General features: G+C 42.7%; 1 long non-coding RNA gene across 6 annotated transcripts in view; it reads right to left on the bottom strand.

The window, feature by feature from the left end:
* The window catches only part of LOC102548061 (uncharacterized), a 96,297-nt gene that overhangs the window by 11,602 nt on the left and 67,624 nt on the right, over window positions 1–17,071 (bottom strand). For 5 of the 6 annotated variants that reach the window (XR_010059729.1, XR_010059731.1, XR_010059733.1 and 2 more), the window contains 3 exons: window positions 16,742–17,051; window positions 5,566–5,854; window positions 4,556–4,755 (listed from right to left, as the gene is read on the bottom strand). This is a non-coding gene — a long non-coding RNA (uncharacterized LOC102548061). The remainder of the gene's footprint in view (window positions 1–4,555; window positions 4,756–5,565; window positions 5,855–16,741; window positions 17,052–17,071) is intronic. The other variant, XR_010059734.1, reaches the window with a different exon arrangement.

Below are 17,071 nucleotides of genomic sequence, written 5' to 3'. Positions count from 1 at the left end.
GAGAGAGACCTGGCTTCCACACCTGGAAGCACAGTTAAAGAGAGGTATGGCTCAGGTGTAGGGCAGACGGAGGAGCCAGCCACCCCCTTGACAAATCCCACCTGCTTCTCCTGAGCTGGGATGGCCTGCAGCCGGAGCATTGTGACAGACGCCTGAGAGTGAGTAGGATACACCTGGGAGGGGAGGGGGATAAAGATTGTGAACTGAAAGAGAGGACCGCCCAGATTGCTGACTGGTTAGCAGTTTAGATTTGCACTGAGACTCTCATAATGGGATGTTCTCGATTCTTCTCTTTCACTAAAACATGAGTTGTTTATGTTCAGTTAAAACATGGCAGATAGATCAGTGGAACAGAACTGAAGACCCAGAAATGAACCCACACACCTATGGTCACTTGATCTTTGACAAAGGAGCTAAAACCATCCAATGGAAGGAAGATAGCATTTTCAGGAAATGGTGCTGGTTCAACTGGAGGTCAGCATGCAGAAGAATGCAAATTGATCCATGCTTATCACCCTGTACAAAGCTTAAGTCCAAGTGGATCAAGGACCTCCACATCAAACAGATACACTCTAATAGAAGAAAAAGTGGGGAAGAGTCTCGAACACATGGGCACTGGGGAAAATTTGCTGAACAAAACACCAATGGCTTATGCTCTAAGATCAAGAATCAACAAATGGGACCTCATAAAACTGCAAAGCTTCTGTAAGGCAAAGGACACTGTCATTAGGACAAAACAGCAACCAACAGATTGGGAAAAGATCGTTACTAATCCTACATCTGATAGAGGGCTAATATCCAAAATATACAAAGAACTCAAGAAATTAGACTCCAGAGAGTCAAATAACCCTATTAAAAATGGGGTACAGTGCTAAACAAAACATTCTCAGCTGAGGAATATCAAATGGCCAAAAAGCACCTAAAGAAATGTTCAACATCTTTAGTCATCAGGGAAATGCAAATCAAAACAACCCTGAGATTCCACCTCATACCAGTCAGAATAGCTAAGATAAAAAACTCAGGTGACAGCAGATGCTGGCGAGGATGTGGAGAAAGAGGAACACTCCTCCATTGTTGGTGGGATTGCAAACTGGTACAACCATTCTGGAAATCAGTCTGGAAGTTCTTCAGAAAATTAGACATTCCACGACCTGAGGACCCAGCTATACCTCTCCTGGGCATATGCTCCAACATACAACAAAGACATATGCTCCACTATGTTTATAGCAGTCTTATTTATAATAGCTAGAAGCTGGAAAGAACCCAAATGCCTTTCAACAGAGGAATGGATTTTTAAAAATGTGGTACATCTACACAATGGAGTACTACTCAGCTATCAAAAACAATGACTTCATGAAATTCATAGGCAAATGGAATGAACTAGAAAATATCATCTTGAGTGAGGTAACCCAATCACAGAAAAACACACTTGGTATGCACTCATTGATAAGTGGATATTAGCCTAAAAGCTCGAATCACACAAGTTGCAATCCACAGACCACAGGAAGCTCAAGAAGAAGAAGGACCAAAAAGCGAATGCTCCCACTCCTTCTTAAAAGGGGAAAAAATATCCATAGGAGGGGATATGGAAGCAAAGGTTTGAGCAGCGACTGAAGGAATGGCCATTCAGAGCCTGCCCCACAGGTGGCCCATATATATACAGCCACCAAAACTAGATAAGACTGATGAAGCTAAAAATGCATACTGAAAGGGACTGGATATAGATCTCTCCTGAGAGACACATCCAGAGCATGTCCAGTACAGAGATCAATGCTAGCAGCAAACCACTGAACTGAGAACAGGACCCCTTGTGGGGAATTAGAGGAAGGATTGAAAGAGTTTAAGGAGCAACCCCCTAAGAACAACAGTGCCAGCCAACCAGAGCTTCCAGGGACTAAACCACTACCGAAAGACTATACATGGACCAACCCAGGGCTCTAACTGCATATGTAACAATAGCCTTGTTGGGGCACCAGTGGAAAGGACAGCCCTTGGTCCTGCCAAGGTTGGACCCCCAGTGCAGGGGAATATGGGAGGGGGCAGTAAGGGGGATGGATGGAGGGAATACCCATATGGGAGAGGGGGAGGGGCTAGGCGGCTTATGGACAGGAAACCAGGAAAAGGAATAACATTTGAAATGTAAGTAAAGAAATATATCTAATAAAAATGTTTAAAAAACCCAAACAAACCATATCTGCCAGGTGAACAACTCAGGTAGCTAATCCCACCGTTAATAAGCAAGGTAAGGTACCATGCCTCCACGGTTACCCCTCCACACAGCCAAGCTGAGAGCTGGTGCAGCATGAAGAAAAGAGCCGTTCCAGGGAGGACGCCAACTGGGTGAGATGTGCTTTTTTTTTTTTAAATCTCCTGGTTAATCTCTCTGTTCCACTGCTTATATATCCCAAGTCACCATGGGAATATCAGGGCAAGCCATCCCAGTGGTCAGGTGACTCCTCTTGCAGGCATATCCCTCCCTCTCCTGTATCTCTTCTCATCTTCCACATCCTTCCAGGTACCAAGCCCTAGAACAACCCTCATACAGGACAAGCCAGCTGTGCATACCATACAGAAAGGCTTGTGTACAATAGGACCGAAAGGCTTGTGTACAATAGGACCGAAAGGCTTGTGTACAATAGGACCGAAAGGCTTGTGTACAATAGGACAGAAAGGCTTGTGTACAATAGGACAGAAAGGCTTGTGTACAATAGGACAGAAAGGCTTGTGTACAATAGGACAGAAAGGCTTGTGTACAATAGGACAGAAAGGCTTGTGTACAATAGGACAGAAAGGCTTGTGTACAATAGGACCGAAAGGCTTGTGTACAATAGGACAGAAAGGCTTGTGTACAATAGGACAGAAAGGCTTGTGTACAATAGGACAGAAAGGCTTGTGTACAATAGGACAGAAAGGCTTGTGTACAATAGGACAGAAAGGCTTGTGTACAATAGGACAGAAAGGCTTGTGTACAATAGGACAGAAAGGCTTGTGTACAATAGGACAGAAAGGCTTGTGTACAATAGGACAGAAAGGCTTGTGTACAATAGGACAGAAAGGCTTGTGTACAATAGGACAGAAAGGCTTGTGTACAATAGGACAGAAAGGCTTGTGTACAATAGGACAGAAAGGCTTGTGTACAATAGGACAGAAAGGCTTGTGTACAATAGGACAGAAAGGCTTGTGTACAATAGGACAGAAAGGCTTGTGTACAATAGGACAGAAAGGCTTGTGTACAATAGGACAGGAAGGCTTGTGTACAATAGGACAGAAAGGCTTGTGTACAATAGGACAGAAAGGCTTATGTACAATAGGAGACAGAAAGGCTTGTGTACAATAGGACAGAAAGGCTTGTGTACAATAGGACAGAAAGGCTTGTGTACAATAGGACAGAAAGGCTTGTGTACAATAGGACAGAAAGGCTTGTGTACAATAGGACAGAAAGGCTTGTGTACAATAGGACAGAAAGGCTTGTGTACAATAGGACAGAAAGGCTTGTGTACAATAGGACAGAAAGGCTTGTGTACAATAGGACAGAAAGGCTTGTGTACAATAGGACAGAACTATCTTTGGGTGATTTAAGACAGTTCATAATAATAATGTTAGCCATCACTTATGTGTTATATATCACCTTCCTACCTCCACCCCACACACATATCCCAACTAATTCTCATTGTAAAGGGAGGAGGGTCTTACAAGTTGTTATTTTTAGCTCAAAATGGAAGAATCAGGAAAAGATTGGAGACATACAGTGAACCTTACATGCCTTTCCAAGCATATAGGAAAGGAAGCTATTTTCCTTTTTTGTGTGTGTGTATATGGGTGATATATATATATATATATATATATATATATATATATATATTGTGTATATATACATTGTGTGTACATAAGCTTGCATGTGTGTACAGATGAATGTATGCATTTGTGCACATGCGTGTGGAGGTTCAAAGTTGCTATCACATATTCTCCCCAGTTACTCCCTATGTCATTTATTAAGACAGGGTCTCTCAGTAAAACCACAGTTTAACGATTCTGACTAGGCTAGCTTGTCAGCATATCCCAAGAACTCCCTGTGTCTTCCTCCAGAGTGCTGGGATTACAGGTGGCTGCTGTGTCTGCCCGGCTTTTACATGGGCTCTAAGAATCCTGAATTCTGTCTTTTCACATTTGCATTTCAAACTCTATCGCTGAGCCATTTCCTCATCCCTGGAAGTCACCCCCACCCCATCCTCCAAACTCAATTCCAAACTTTCCAATCTTGGAGAAATGTTCCAAAGAGCTTCAGGCTCAAATCCCCCCCACCTGCCCCTGCAAAGGCCAATTTTTAATATTCCTGCTTTGCCATACAAAATGACTCCCCTAAGCTCCTCCCTTTGAAGGAACAAGAAGCAATGACAATGTGTTTCTAGTGAGTGACTAGCTCTTCATCTATAAAGGAGGAAAAAAGGTGCTGGCTGGCAAGTTTCATTAAATGATCAAATAAATAATGTTTCCATGCTCCCAGAATTGTGGAGTTAATTTTGAGGAAAAAAGAAATCTACTCCAAAAATCATACCAAACAGAGCATCCAGTGGGAGGGCTCCTGCTTTGGGCCAAGACATCCATATTGAAGAAGCAACTGAGAAGAGGCCCCCTGGTCCCTGCAGTGTCTCAGGTTGTCTCCCTGGAGAAGCGGTGAGGGAGTGACATCCATCAAAACCAAATTGTTCCACAACATCCATGACAGCATGATCTTCACACGGCATCTGCTCCTTCCTGTCAGAGTACAAGATGATGAACTACCAAGGACAATGACATCTAATTGCTGCTTTTTTAATATCTTGGGCTGGCTTTGAGGAATCCTTAATTAAAAGTGGGGAGAGATAATTCTGATACGCAACCAAGAACCTGTGTGAGTTGTAAGATAAAGACAGATGTGTTGGCCTTCAACTGTCTTCCTCCTGCCATCTCTCCCCACACCCTCCTTCTCCTTTATTCTTCCCCACCAAATGACCCCAGCATTATGCTATACCACTAGTTTTTAACCTGTGGGTTACAATGCCTTTGGGTGTTAAACAACCCTTTCACAGGGGTCACATATCAGATATTTACACTGTGATTCATAACAGTAGAAAACTTACAATTATGAAAGTTCACCAAAAATATTTCTTTTTTTGGTTTGAGGTCGGTCACCACACCATAAGGAACTGTCTTAAAGGGTCACAGCATTAGGAAGGTTGCAAACCACTGATCAGCACCTAAGTGCTAACAGTTAGAGCATATTAGGCACAAATGATGCTTCAAACAACTGTCAGTATCAGTAAACATCAAGGACTATGGCACTGTGATGACTGGGGTTAAGTCATGCCTCTCTATCCACTTGGCCATGCAACCTTGGGCAATTCACTGTGCCTCAGTAGTCCTCTAGAAATTAATCACAGTGATTATAGTAATACTGGTGAGAGTTGTGAAGACCGGAAGGATTGGCGTTTTAAGTCTATATCCTGAGTACTATCCAGGTGTTCACTAAGATTTTTAAAGTGTGTTATTAATCAGAAAAGCACTAAGCTAGAACCTATTGCGTACCTTCTGGGATGCTGTGAAAGATCTGAAAGGAGATGCTGAGGCAGTGCTGGCTTGTGAAGACATGAGACTTGAAAATGGACACATGTCCTCTAAAGATGACAACTGTCCTTAATTGCCATTTGTAACGGTTGGTCTTAATAGTCAACCCGAGTGTATCGAGAGATGTCAGAGAAGTTTAACATAGCACAGTCCTGAGTGTGTCTCTGAGGGTGTATCCAGAGATGATTGGCATAGGAGACAACCAATGAAAAGAGAGCTGCTCGAGTTGTGAGCCGCACTGTCCAATAGGCTGGGGATCCCGGAGAAACAAAAGCAGAAGAGAAGACAGGTCAATCTTATTCTGCTTCCTGCCCACCATGAGATTAACATCCACAAATTCCTCTCACAGGCTGGACACAAAAGAACCAACCTACCACAGACTCCTTTTACTCTCAATCCAAGTGAACCTTTTCTCTTTTTAAACTGACTTTTTCCTGGCCGTTTTGTCCTAGCGATGAAAAAATAATTAACAGCTGAGGGATATCTTGCTCGTGGCTGCTCATGCCTTTCTGTCCCTCTGCTTATGTACAGAGCAGGCTTGCCCTACTGCTTGGGATCTCCTTGAGATCACTATTACCCCAAAGCTAAGGAAGAATACCTTTAAACACTCGAGCCAACTGTGATCCGGGATCTTTAAAGGCAAGGGGGAGTGGAACACAGTAAATTACATATTCCTTTCAAAGCTTCTCTTACTGACTCATCTCCAGCTACCCTTCTTTGCTACTGCAATGCCTCCCTGCAGTAAAGACTGGGTCAAATAGTGAACTTTCGATAGAATTAACTTCAGCATGTCAAAATTCCACATGGAAGCTAGCTTCTGTACATAGAAATCTACAACAGCCCGTGATCTGAAGCTCGCCATGTACTCCAGGCCTGGCTAAACTTAGTAAAGAACTGGGATGAAGCGTAACGCACAATGCTCACCACATCCTTTAGTGGGCTCAAGAGGATGCAAGGCCAGCTTGGCTCTATGTAATTACTTTAAAGAACTTGGGAAGTTCGGGGAAGATGGGAACGAGTAAGGGCAGCTATAATCCATACAGTGTCTGTAGGCAAAATGAAGTTTTAAATACATCCGAGTACGAGGGGAAACAGCACACCTTAAGAATGTGGGACAGCGTGTGGTTTGATATCAATCTTAGCATACATATGGAGCAGCTAGCCCAGTCTACTCTTTGTGAGAGATGAACGTCGAGAATCGGCAAACAGAGGAGATAGATAGGGATGCCTAGCATCAGTTTACATGGGGCCTGTGAAAGCTCAGCTGGGAAATTTAGATTTGATTAAGTGTTAAATGAACAAGATATCCTTTTCTACTAGCTCTTTAAGAAGCAGGATAAATATATCCCCCAGCAGGGCTTCTGGGAAGAGCTATTTCTCAGCTAACTCCCATCGAGTCCTTCCCGCTCTCCCCACCCTTATCCTACCGTGCCTGCCACCTTACCTGGACTGTAATAAAAGTAGCTGGCTTCTCGCCTGCAGCCTCTGCTGGCTCCAATCCATCCCTAGGTGACTGTCAAATTCGTCTCCCAAAAGCTCAGTTCTCATCAAAAGCCTTCAGCAGCTCTGCACTGCCAGTTAAATTGCATCTTAACTCATCATTCACAAATTCAAGGCCAGTCAAGCCCCAGGAATTTTAAAACAGGGCATGCTCCCATAGCCGCCGGCCTGACTATGTTCTGTCTAGACCATGTCTTCCTTGACCAGTCCTCTCACTGGATCACATGCTGGGATTGAGGGTGGGGCAGGCACGGTGAGGCAAACACTGAAGCTAAAGTGGGCCTCATGAAAATATTCAAAGGGGGTGAGAGAGAGACCCAACCGCCTGGTCAGGTGGGCACTCCTGAGGCTACAGAGCGGAAGAGACCACCAACTCTGCTCACCCCTGCCCACATCCCTGGCCCAAGAGGAAACTGTATAAGGCCTCTGGGCTCCCGTGGGGGAGGGCCCAGGAGCGGCAGGACCCCAGCCTGAGACACCGCCGGAACCTGAAAGAAACAGACCGGATAAACAGTTCTCTGCACCCAAATCCCGTGGGAGGGAGAGCTAAACCTTCAGAGAGGCAGACAAGCCTGGGAAACCAGAAGAGACTGCTCCCTGCACACACATCTCGGACGCCAGAGGAAAAAGCCAAAGACCATCTGGAACCCTGGTGCACTGAAGCTCCCGGAAGGGGCGGCACAGGTCTTCCTGGTTGCTGCCGCTGCAGAGAGCCCGTGGGCAGCACCCCACGAGCGAACTTGAGCCTCAGGACCACAGGTAAAACCAAATTTTCTGCTGCAAGAAAGCTGCCTGGTGAACTCAAGACACAGGCCCACAGGAACAGCTGAAGACCTGTAGAGAGGAAAAACTACACGCCCGAAAGCAGAACACTCTGTCCCCATAACTGACTGAAAGAGAGGAAAACAGGTCTACAGCACTCCTGACACACAGGCTTATACGACAGTCTAGCCACTGTCAGAAATAGCAGAACAAAGTAACACTAGAGATAATCTGATGGCGAGAGGCAAGCGCAGGAACCCAAGCAACAGAAACCAAGACTACATGGCACCATCGGAGCCCAATTCTCCCATCAAAACAAACATGGAATATCCAAACACACCAGAAAAGCAAGATCTAGTTTCAAAATAATTTTTGATCATGATGCTGGAGGACTTCAAGAAAGACGTGAAGAACTCCCTTAGAGAACAAGTAGAAGCCTACAGAGAGGAATCGCAAAAATGCCTGAAAGAATTCCAGGAAAACATAAATAAACAAGCAGAAGCCCATAGAGAGGAGACACAAAAATCCCTGAAAGAATTCCAGGAAAACACAATCAAACAGTTGAAGGAATTAAAAATGGAAATAGAAGCAATCAAGAAAGAACACATGGAAACAACCCTGGATATAGAAAACCAAAAGAAGAGACAAGGAGCTGTAGATACAAGCTTCACCAACAGAATACAAGAGATGGAAGAGAGAATCTCAGGAGCAGAAGATTCCATAGAAATCATTGACTCAACTGTCAAAGATAATGTAAAGCGGAAAAAGCTACTGGTCCAAAACATACAGGAAATCCAGGACTCAATGAGAAGATCAAACCTAAGGATAATAGGTATAGAAGAGAGTGAAGACTCCCAGCTCAAAGGACCAGTAAATATCTTCAACAAAATCATAGAAGAAAACTTCCCTAACCTAAAAAAAGAGATACCCATAGACATACAAGAAGCCTACAGAACTCCAAATAGATTGGACCAGAAAAGAAACACCTCCCGTCACATAATTGTCAAAACACCAAACGCACAAAATAAAGAAAGAATATTAAAAGCAGTAAGGGAAAAAGGTCAAGTAACATATAAAGCGAGACCTATCAGAATCACACCAGACTTCTCTCCAGAAACTATGAAGGCCAGAAGATCCTGGACTGATGTCATACAGACCCTAAGAGAACACAAATGCCAGCCCAGGTTACTGTATCCAGCAAAACTCTCAATTAACATTGATGGAGAAACCAAGATATTCCATGACAAAACCAAATTTACACAATATCTTTCTACAAATCCAGCACTACAAAGGATAATAAATGGTAAAGCCCAACATAAGGAGGCAAGCTATACCCTAGAAGAAGCAAGAAACTAATCGTCTTGGCAACAAAACAAAGAGAATGAAAGCACACAAACATAACCTCACATCCAAATATGAATATAAAGGGAAGCAATAATCACTATTCCTTAATATCTCTCAATATCAATGGCCTCAACTCCCCAATAAAAAGACATAGATTGGATACTGGATACTCAACGAGGACCCTGCATTCTGCTGCCTACAGGAAACACACCTCAGAGACAAAGACAGACACTACCTCAGAGTGAAAGGCTGGAAAACAACTTTCCAAGCAAATGGTCAGAAGAAGCAAGCTGGAGTAGCCATTCTAATATCAAATAAAATCAATTTCCAACTAAAAGTCATCAAAAAAGATAAGGAAGGACACTTCATATTCATCAAAGGAAAAATCCACCAAGATGAACTCTCAATCCTAAATATCTATACCCCAAATACAAGGGCACCTACATACGTAAAAGAAACCTTACTAAAGCTCAAAACACACATTGCACCTCACACAATAATAGTGGGAGATTTCAACACACCACTCTCATCAATGGACAGATCATGGAAACAGAAATTAAACAGTGATGTCGACAGACTAAGAGAAGTCATGAGCCAAATGGACTTAACGGATATTTATAGAACATTCTATCCTAAAGCAAAAGGATATACCTTCTTCTCAGCTCCTCATGGTACTTTCTCCAAAATTGACCATATAATTGGTCAAAAAACGGGCCTCAACAGGTACAGAAAGATAGAAATAATCCCATGCGTGCTATCGGACCACCACGGCCTAAAACTGGTCTTCAATAACAATAAGGGAAGAATGCCCACATATACGTGGAAATTGAACAATGCTCTACTCAATGATAACCTGGTCAAGGAAGAAATAAAGAAAGAAATTAAAAACTTTTTAGAATTTAATGAAAATGAAGATACAACATACCCAAATTTATGGGACACAATGAAAGCTGTGCTAAGAGGAAAACTCATAGCGCTGAGTGCCTGCAGAAAGAAACAGGAAAGAGCATATGTCAGCAGCTTGACAGCACACCTAAAAGCTCTAGAACAAAAAGAAGCAAATACACCCAGGAGGAGTAGAAGGCAGAAAATAATCAAACTCAGAGCTGAAATCAACCAAGTAGAAACAAAAAGGACCATAGAAAGAATCAACAGAACCAAAAGTTGGTTCTTTGAGAAAATCAACAAGATAGATAAACCCTTAGCCCGACTAACGAGAGGACACAGAGAGTGCGTCCAAATTAACAAAATCAGAAATGAAAAGGGAGACATAACTACAGATTCAGAGGAAATTCAAAAAATCATCAGATCTTACTATAAAAACCTATATTCAACAAAATTTGAGAATCTTCAGGAAATGGACAATTTCCTAGACAGATACCAGGTATCGAAGTTAAATCAGGAACAGATAAACCAGTTAAACAACCCCATAACTCCTAAGGAAATAGAAGCAGTCATTAAAGGTCTCCCAACCAAAAAGAGCCCAGGTCCAGACGGGTTTAGTGCAGAATTCTATCAAACCTTCATAGAAGACCTCATACCAATATTATCCAAACTATTCCACAAAATTGAAACAGATGGAGCACTACCGAATTCCTTCTACGAAGCCACAATTACTCTTATACCTAAACCACACAAAGACACAACAAAGAAAGAGAACTTCAGACCAATTTCCCTTATGAATATCGACGCAAAAATACTCAATAAAATTCTGGCAAACCGAATTCAAGAGCACATCAAAACAATCATCCACCATGATCAAGTAGGCTTCATCCCAGGCATGCAGGGATGGTTTAATATACGGAAAACCATCAACGTGATCCATTATATAAACAAACTGAAAGAACAAAACCACATGATCATTTCATTAGATGCTGAGAAAGCATTTGACAAAATTCAACACCCCTTCATGATAAAAGTCCTGGAAAGAATAGGAATTCAAGGCCCATACCTAAACATGGTAAAAGCCATATACAGCAAACCAGTTGCTAACATTAAACTAAATGGAGAGAAACTTGAAGCAATCCCACTAAAATCAGGGACTAGACAAGGCTGCCCACTCTCTCCCTACTTATTCAATATAGTTCTTGAAGTTCTAGCCAGAGCAATCAGACAACAAAAGGAGATCAAGGGGATACAGATCGGAAAAGAAGAGGTCAAAATATCACTATTTGCAGATGACATGCTAGTATATTTAAGTGATCCCAAAAGTTCCACCAGAGAACTACTAAAGCTGATAGACAACTTCAGCAAAGTGGCTGGGTATAAAATTAACTCAAATAAATCAGTTGCCTTCCTCTATACAAAAGAGAAACAAGCCGAGAAAGAAATTAGGGAAACGACACCCTTCATAATAGACCCAAATAATATAAAGTACCTCGGTGTGACTTTAACCAAGCAAGTAAAAGATCTGTACGATAAGAACTTCAAGACACTGAGGAAAGAAATTGAAGAAGACCTCAGAAGATGGAAAGATCTCCCATGCTCATGGATTGGCAGGATTAATATAGTAAAAATGGCCATTTTACCAAAAGCAATCTACAGATTCAATGCAATCCCCATCAAAATACCAATCCAATTCTTCAAAGAGTTAGACAGAACAATTTGCAAATTCATCTGGAATAACAAAAAACCCAGGATAGCTAAAGCTATCCTCAACAATAAAAGGACTTCAGGGGGAATCACTATCCCTGAACTCAAGCAGTATTACAGAGCAATAGTGATAAAAACTGCATGGTATTGGTACAGAGACAGACAGATAGACCAATGGAATAGAATTGAAGACCCAGAAATGAACCCACACACCTATGGTCACTTGATTTTTGACAAAGGAGCCAAAACCATCAAATGGAAAAAAGATAGCATTTTCAGCAAATGGTGCTGGTTCAACTGGAGGTCAACATGTAGAAGAATGCAGATCGATCCATGCTTATCACCCTGTACAAAGCTTAAGTCCAAGTGGATCAAGGACCTCCACATCAAACCAGACACACTCAAACTAATAGAAGAAAAACTAGGGAAGCATCTGGAACAGATAGGCACTGGAAAAAATTTCCTGAACAAAACACCAATGGCTTATGCTCTAAGATCAAGAATCGACAAATGGGATCTCATAAAACTGCAAAGCTTCTGTAAGGCAAAGGACACTGTGGTTAGGACAAAACAGCAACCAACAGATTGGGAAAAGATCATTACCAATCCTACATCTGATAGAGGCCTTATATCCAAAATATACAAAGAACTCAAGAAGTTAGACCGCAGGGAAACAAATAACCCTATTAAAAAATGGGGTTCAGAGCTAAACAAAGAATTCACAGCTGAGGAATGCCGAATGGCTGAGAAACACCTAAAGAAATGTTCAACATCTTTAGTCATAAGGGAAATGCAAATCAAAACAACCCTGAGATTTCACCTCACACCAGTGAGAATGGCTAAGATCAAAAACTCAGGTGACAGCAGATGCTGGCGAGGATGTGGAGAAAGAGGAACACTCCTCCATTGTTGGTGGGATTGCAGACTGGTAAAACCATTCTGGAAATCAGTCTGGAGGTTCCTCAGAAAATTGGACATTGAACTGCCTGAGGATCCAGCTATACCTCTCTTGGGCATATACCCAAAAGATGCCTCAACATATAAAAGAGACACGTGCTCCACTATGTTCATCGCAGCCTTATTTATAATAGCCAGAAAATGGAAAGAACCCAGATGCCCTTCAACAGAGGAATGGATACAGAAAATGTGGTACATCTGCACAATGGAATATTACTCAGCTATCAAAAACAACGAGTTTATGAAATTCGTAGGCAAATGGTTGGAACTGGAAAATATCATCCTGAGTGAGCTAACCCAATCACAGAAAGACATACATGGTATGCACTCATTGATAAGTGGCTATTAGCCCAAATGCTTGAATTACCCTAGATCCCTAGAACAAACGAAACTCAAGACGGATGATCAAAATGTGAATGCTTCACTCCTTCTTTAAATGAGGAAAAAGAATACCCTTGGCAGGGAAGGGAGAGGCAAAGATTAAAACAGAGACTGAAGGAACACCCATTCAGAGCCTGCCCCACATGTGGCCCATACATATACAGCCACCCAATTAGACAAGATGGATGAAGCAAAGAAGTGCAGACCGACAGGAGCCGGATGTAGATCGCTCCTGAGAGACACAGCCAGAATACAGCACATACAGAGGCGAATGCCAGCAGCAAACCACTGAACTGAGAATAGGTCCCCTGTTGAAGGAATCAGAGAAAGAACTGGAAGAGCTTGAAGGGGCTCGAGACCCCAAAAGTACAACAATGCCAAGCAACCAGAGCTTCCAGGGACTAAGCCACTACCTAAAGACTATACATGGACTGACCCTGGACTCTGACCCCATAGGTAGCAATGAATATCCTAGTAAGATCACCAGTGGAAGGGGAAGCCCTGGGTCCTGCTAAGACTGAACCCCCAGTGAACTAGTCTATGGGGGGAGGGCGGCAATGGGGGAGGGTTGGGAGGGGGACACCCATAAGGAAGGGGAGGGGGGAGGGGGATGTTTGCCCGGAAACCGGGAAAGGGAATAACACTCGAAATGTATATAAGAAATACTCGAGTTAATAAAAAAAATATTCAAAGGACTTAAGAGGAGGAATGTGTGTGTGTGTGTGTTCAAAATGAGACACGTCCAGTTCTTAGAAGGAACTCTACAGCCAAGCAAGCTGGACTTATAGCCGGGGTCCATCCTGGGATAACTGAGAGGTTTTTGAGTAATAAAAACCTTAACAATTGTAGGTTTCAGTTTCCCCTGCCAAAAAATGCAAGCTAAAAACAGTGTTAGGGGAGTCACAAGCATTAATTGTAATGGGTATGCATTAAGAATATAGCATAGTTCTGGAAAAAACAGCAGTACATGCTGGCATTGCTCTAACACAGAGCTCAGTAAAAAAAGATTAGAATAGGCAAACCCATCTCTATTTCCAAATATCTCTTTCCCTCCTCTCTTCTCCCATCAAAGTAAATCCTCTCAGTTTGTCCAGAATTTTCTTTTCTTTTTTCTTAACTCTATATTTCCTCTTGTTTTTCTGCGCGCACATGTGTGTATATGTATGTGTGTGTATGTGTGTGTGTGTGTATACACTTGATGAATACATAGCATAGTAGTTGTTTATATTAAGTATATAAATAGTATTCCATTGTGTAAATGAACCACACTTTCTGTATCCATCCTTCCATTGTGGGACATCTGGGTTGTTTCCAGCTTCTGGTTATCACAAATAAGGCTGCTATGAACATAGTGGAACATGTGCCCCTGTGAAATGGTGGGGCATCTTTGGGGTATATTCACAAAAGTGGTATTTCTGGGTCTTTAAGTAGGTCTATTTACAATTTTCTGAGGAACCTCCAAATCGACTTCCAGAGTGGTTGTGCCAGTTTGCAATCCCACCAGCAATGGAGAAGTGGTCCTCTTTCTCCACATCCTTACCAACATGTGTTATCACCTGAGGTTTTGTTCTTAGCCATTCTGACTGGTGTAAGGTAGAGTCTCAGGGTCGTTTTGATTTTCATTTCTCTGATCACTAAGGACTTCAAACATTTCTTTATGTGCTTCTCAGCCATTCGAGATTCCTCTGTTGTGAAATCTCAGTCTAGTTCTATACCCCATTTTTTGATTGGGTTGTTTGGTTTTATTGGTGGTAAGCTTCTTGGGCTCTTTATATATTTTGTATATTAGCCCTCTATTGGATGTGGGATCATTGAAGTTTTTTTGCCAATCTGTAGGTTGTCGATTTGTTGTATTGACTATGTCCTTTGGCTTGCATAAGCTTTCCTGTTTCATGGTTTCCAATTTATCAATTCTTTATCTTAGAGCATGAACCATTGGAGTTCTGTTTAGGCAATTTCTGCCTGTGCCAATGAGTGTAAGGTTCTTTTCCATTTTCTCTTTTATTAGATTCAGTGTATCTGGTTTTATGTTGAGGTCCTTGATCCACTTGGACTTGAGCCTTGTACAAGGTGACAAATAGGGGTCTATTTTCATTTCTCTACATACAGACATCCAGTTAGACCAGCACCATTTGTTGAAAATGCTTTCTTTTTCCACTGTATATTTTTCGCTCCTCTGTCAAAGATCAAGTGTGCATGAGCGTGTGGTTTCATTTCTGGGTCTTCAATTCTATTTGAAAAACCTGTCTGTCTCTGTACCAATACCATGCAGTTTTTATCACTATTACTCTGTAGTAGAGCCTGAGGTCAGGGATGGTGATTCCCCCCAGCTGCTCTTTTATTGTTAAAAATTGTTTTTTCTATTCTGGGTTTCTAAGATACAGTCCACAGAACTCAAAAGGTCAACAAGCTGAGAGTCTCAAGTGAGGATGCTTCAGTTCCACTTGGGAGAGAGAAGAAAGCAACCACAGAGGGGGGAGGAACAGAGGGACGGGGAGAGAAAAGGGATGGGGGTCGGGGGAAGAGGGGAACATGATCTGATATCAGGTAGGGGAAAAGGACTGAAGCCCCAAGGGCCAGCAGAAAGAATGGAAACAGGCAACCTTGGAAGGAAGGAAGTTGTGCAAGACTTTCAGGACTCAAAGTGGGGGACTCTAGATGAAAGGCCCTACAGTGGGGAGAGGGAACTTATTAAAACCACCTTCAGTAGTAAGACAGGGCATTAAATGAGGGACAAGTTGCTATCCCACAGTCAAAGCTCTGACCCATAATTCTCCCTGACTGAAAGAAATGCAGGGATAGAAGTGGAGAAGAACCTGAGGAAAAGAAGGTCCAAGGACAAAGTGGGATCTAGCTCAAGGGAAGGCCCCAAGACCTGACACCATTACTGAAGCTATGGGATGCTCACAAAAAGATACCTACCAGGACTGCTCTCCAAAAGACCCAACAAGCAGCTGAAAGAGTCAAATGCAGAAATGTGTACCCAACCAATGAACAGAAGCTGCTGACCCCTCTGGTTGAATTACGGAAAAGCTGGAGGAAGCTGAGAAGGAGGGCAACCCTGTAGGAGGACCAGCAATCTCAATTAACCTGGACCCCTGAGATCTCTCAGACACTGGACCACCAACCAGGCAGCATATACCAGCTGAGATGTGGCCTCCAACACATATACAGCAGAGGTCTCCCAAGTCTGGGTTCAGTCGGAGAAGATGCACCCTACCCCTCAAGAGACAAGTGAGGCCCCAGGAAGTTTAGATGTCTGGTGGGGTGGGTGGGTGGGGACATCCTTGTGGAGAAGGGGGGAGAGTACAGAGGGGGGAAGGGAGGGGTATGGAGTATAAAAATAATAATAATAGTAATAATAATAATAATAATAATACATAACCTCCAAAAAAGTTTTAGTTCATCCCTCAAATAGAAGAAAGATATTTTTGTAATGATTCATTTTACTGAGGGTTGGGGTAGTTTACAAGCAGGTGTGTGTCTTGGTACATAACTAAAGAAGAGAACCATGGGCTAGTGGAGTTAAAGCTGATTTACAGACTTCCTGACTTGGGGATGTGTCTTAATTTGATACGTGTCACTAGGGCCACCCACTTACCTTTCTGAGTTAAACATTTGGAGGACAGAAAGCGGTTGTCTCCGAATGTGGCATTAGGGATGGAGGTGGGAGCAGATATCCACCAACAGGCACGTCTCTGAGGACCCTGCCCAGGGCTCCCATGCGGATTTTGGTGGAAATGGGATTTTGTTGTTGTCATTAGGAGTTTTCCTCCCCATGGCTGCTCAGAAGTTTCAGATGAAATTTTCTGATGGTTTTAATGAAAGACGGTCTGTGCTCCCCATCGCAGAAGATATTCCCTCCACGGGAAAGCTGTCGAACATGTTGCATTCACAACATGACACAAAATCTAAAAATCACAGAGAGACT

This window comes from Rattus norvegicus, chromosome 18 (genome assembly GCF_036323735.1).
Source record: "Rattus norvegicus strain BN/NHsdMcwi chromosome 18, GRCr8, whole genome shotgun sequence".
Taxonomy (NCBI): Eukaryota; Metazoa; Chordata; class Mammalia; order Rodentia; family Muridae; genus Rattus; species Rattus norvegicus.
This window is presented reverse-complemented; position numbering and strand designations above follow the sequence as displayed.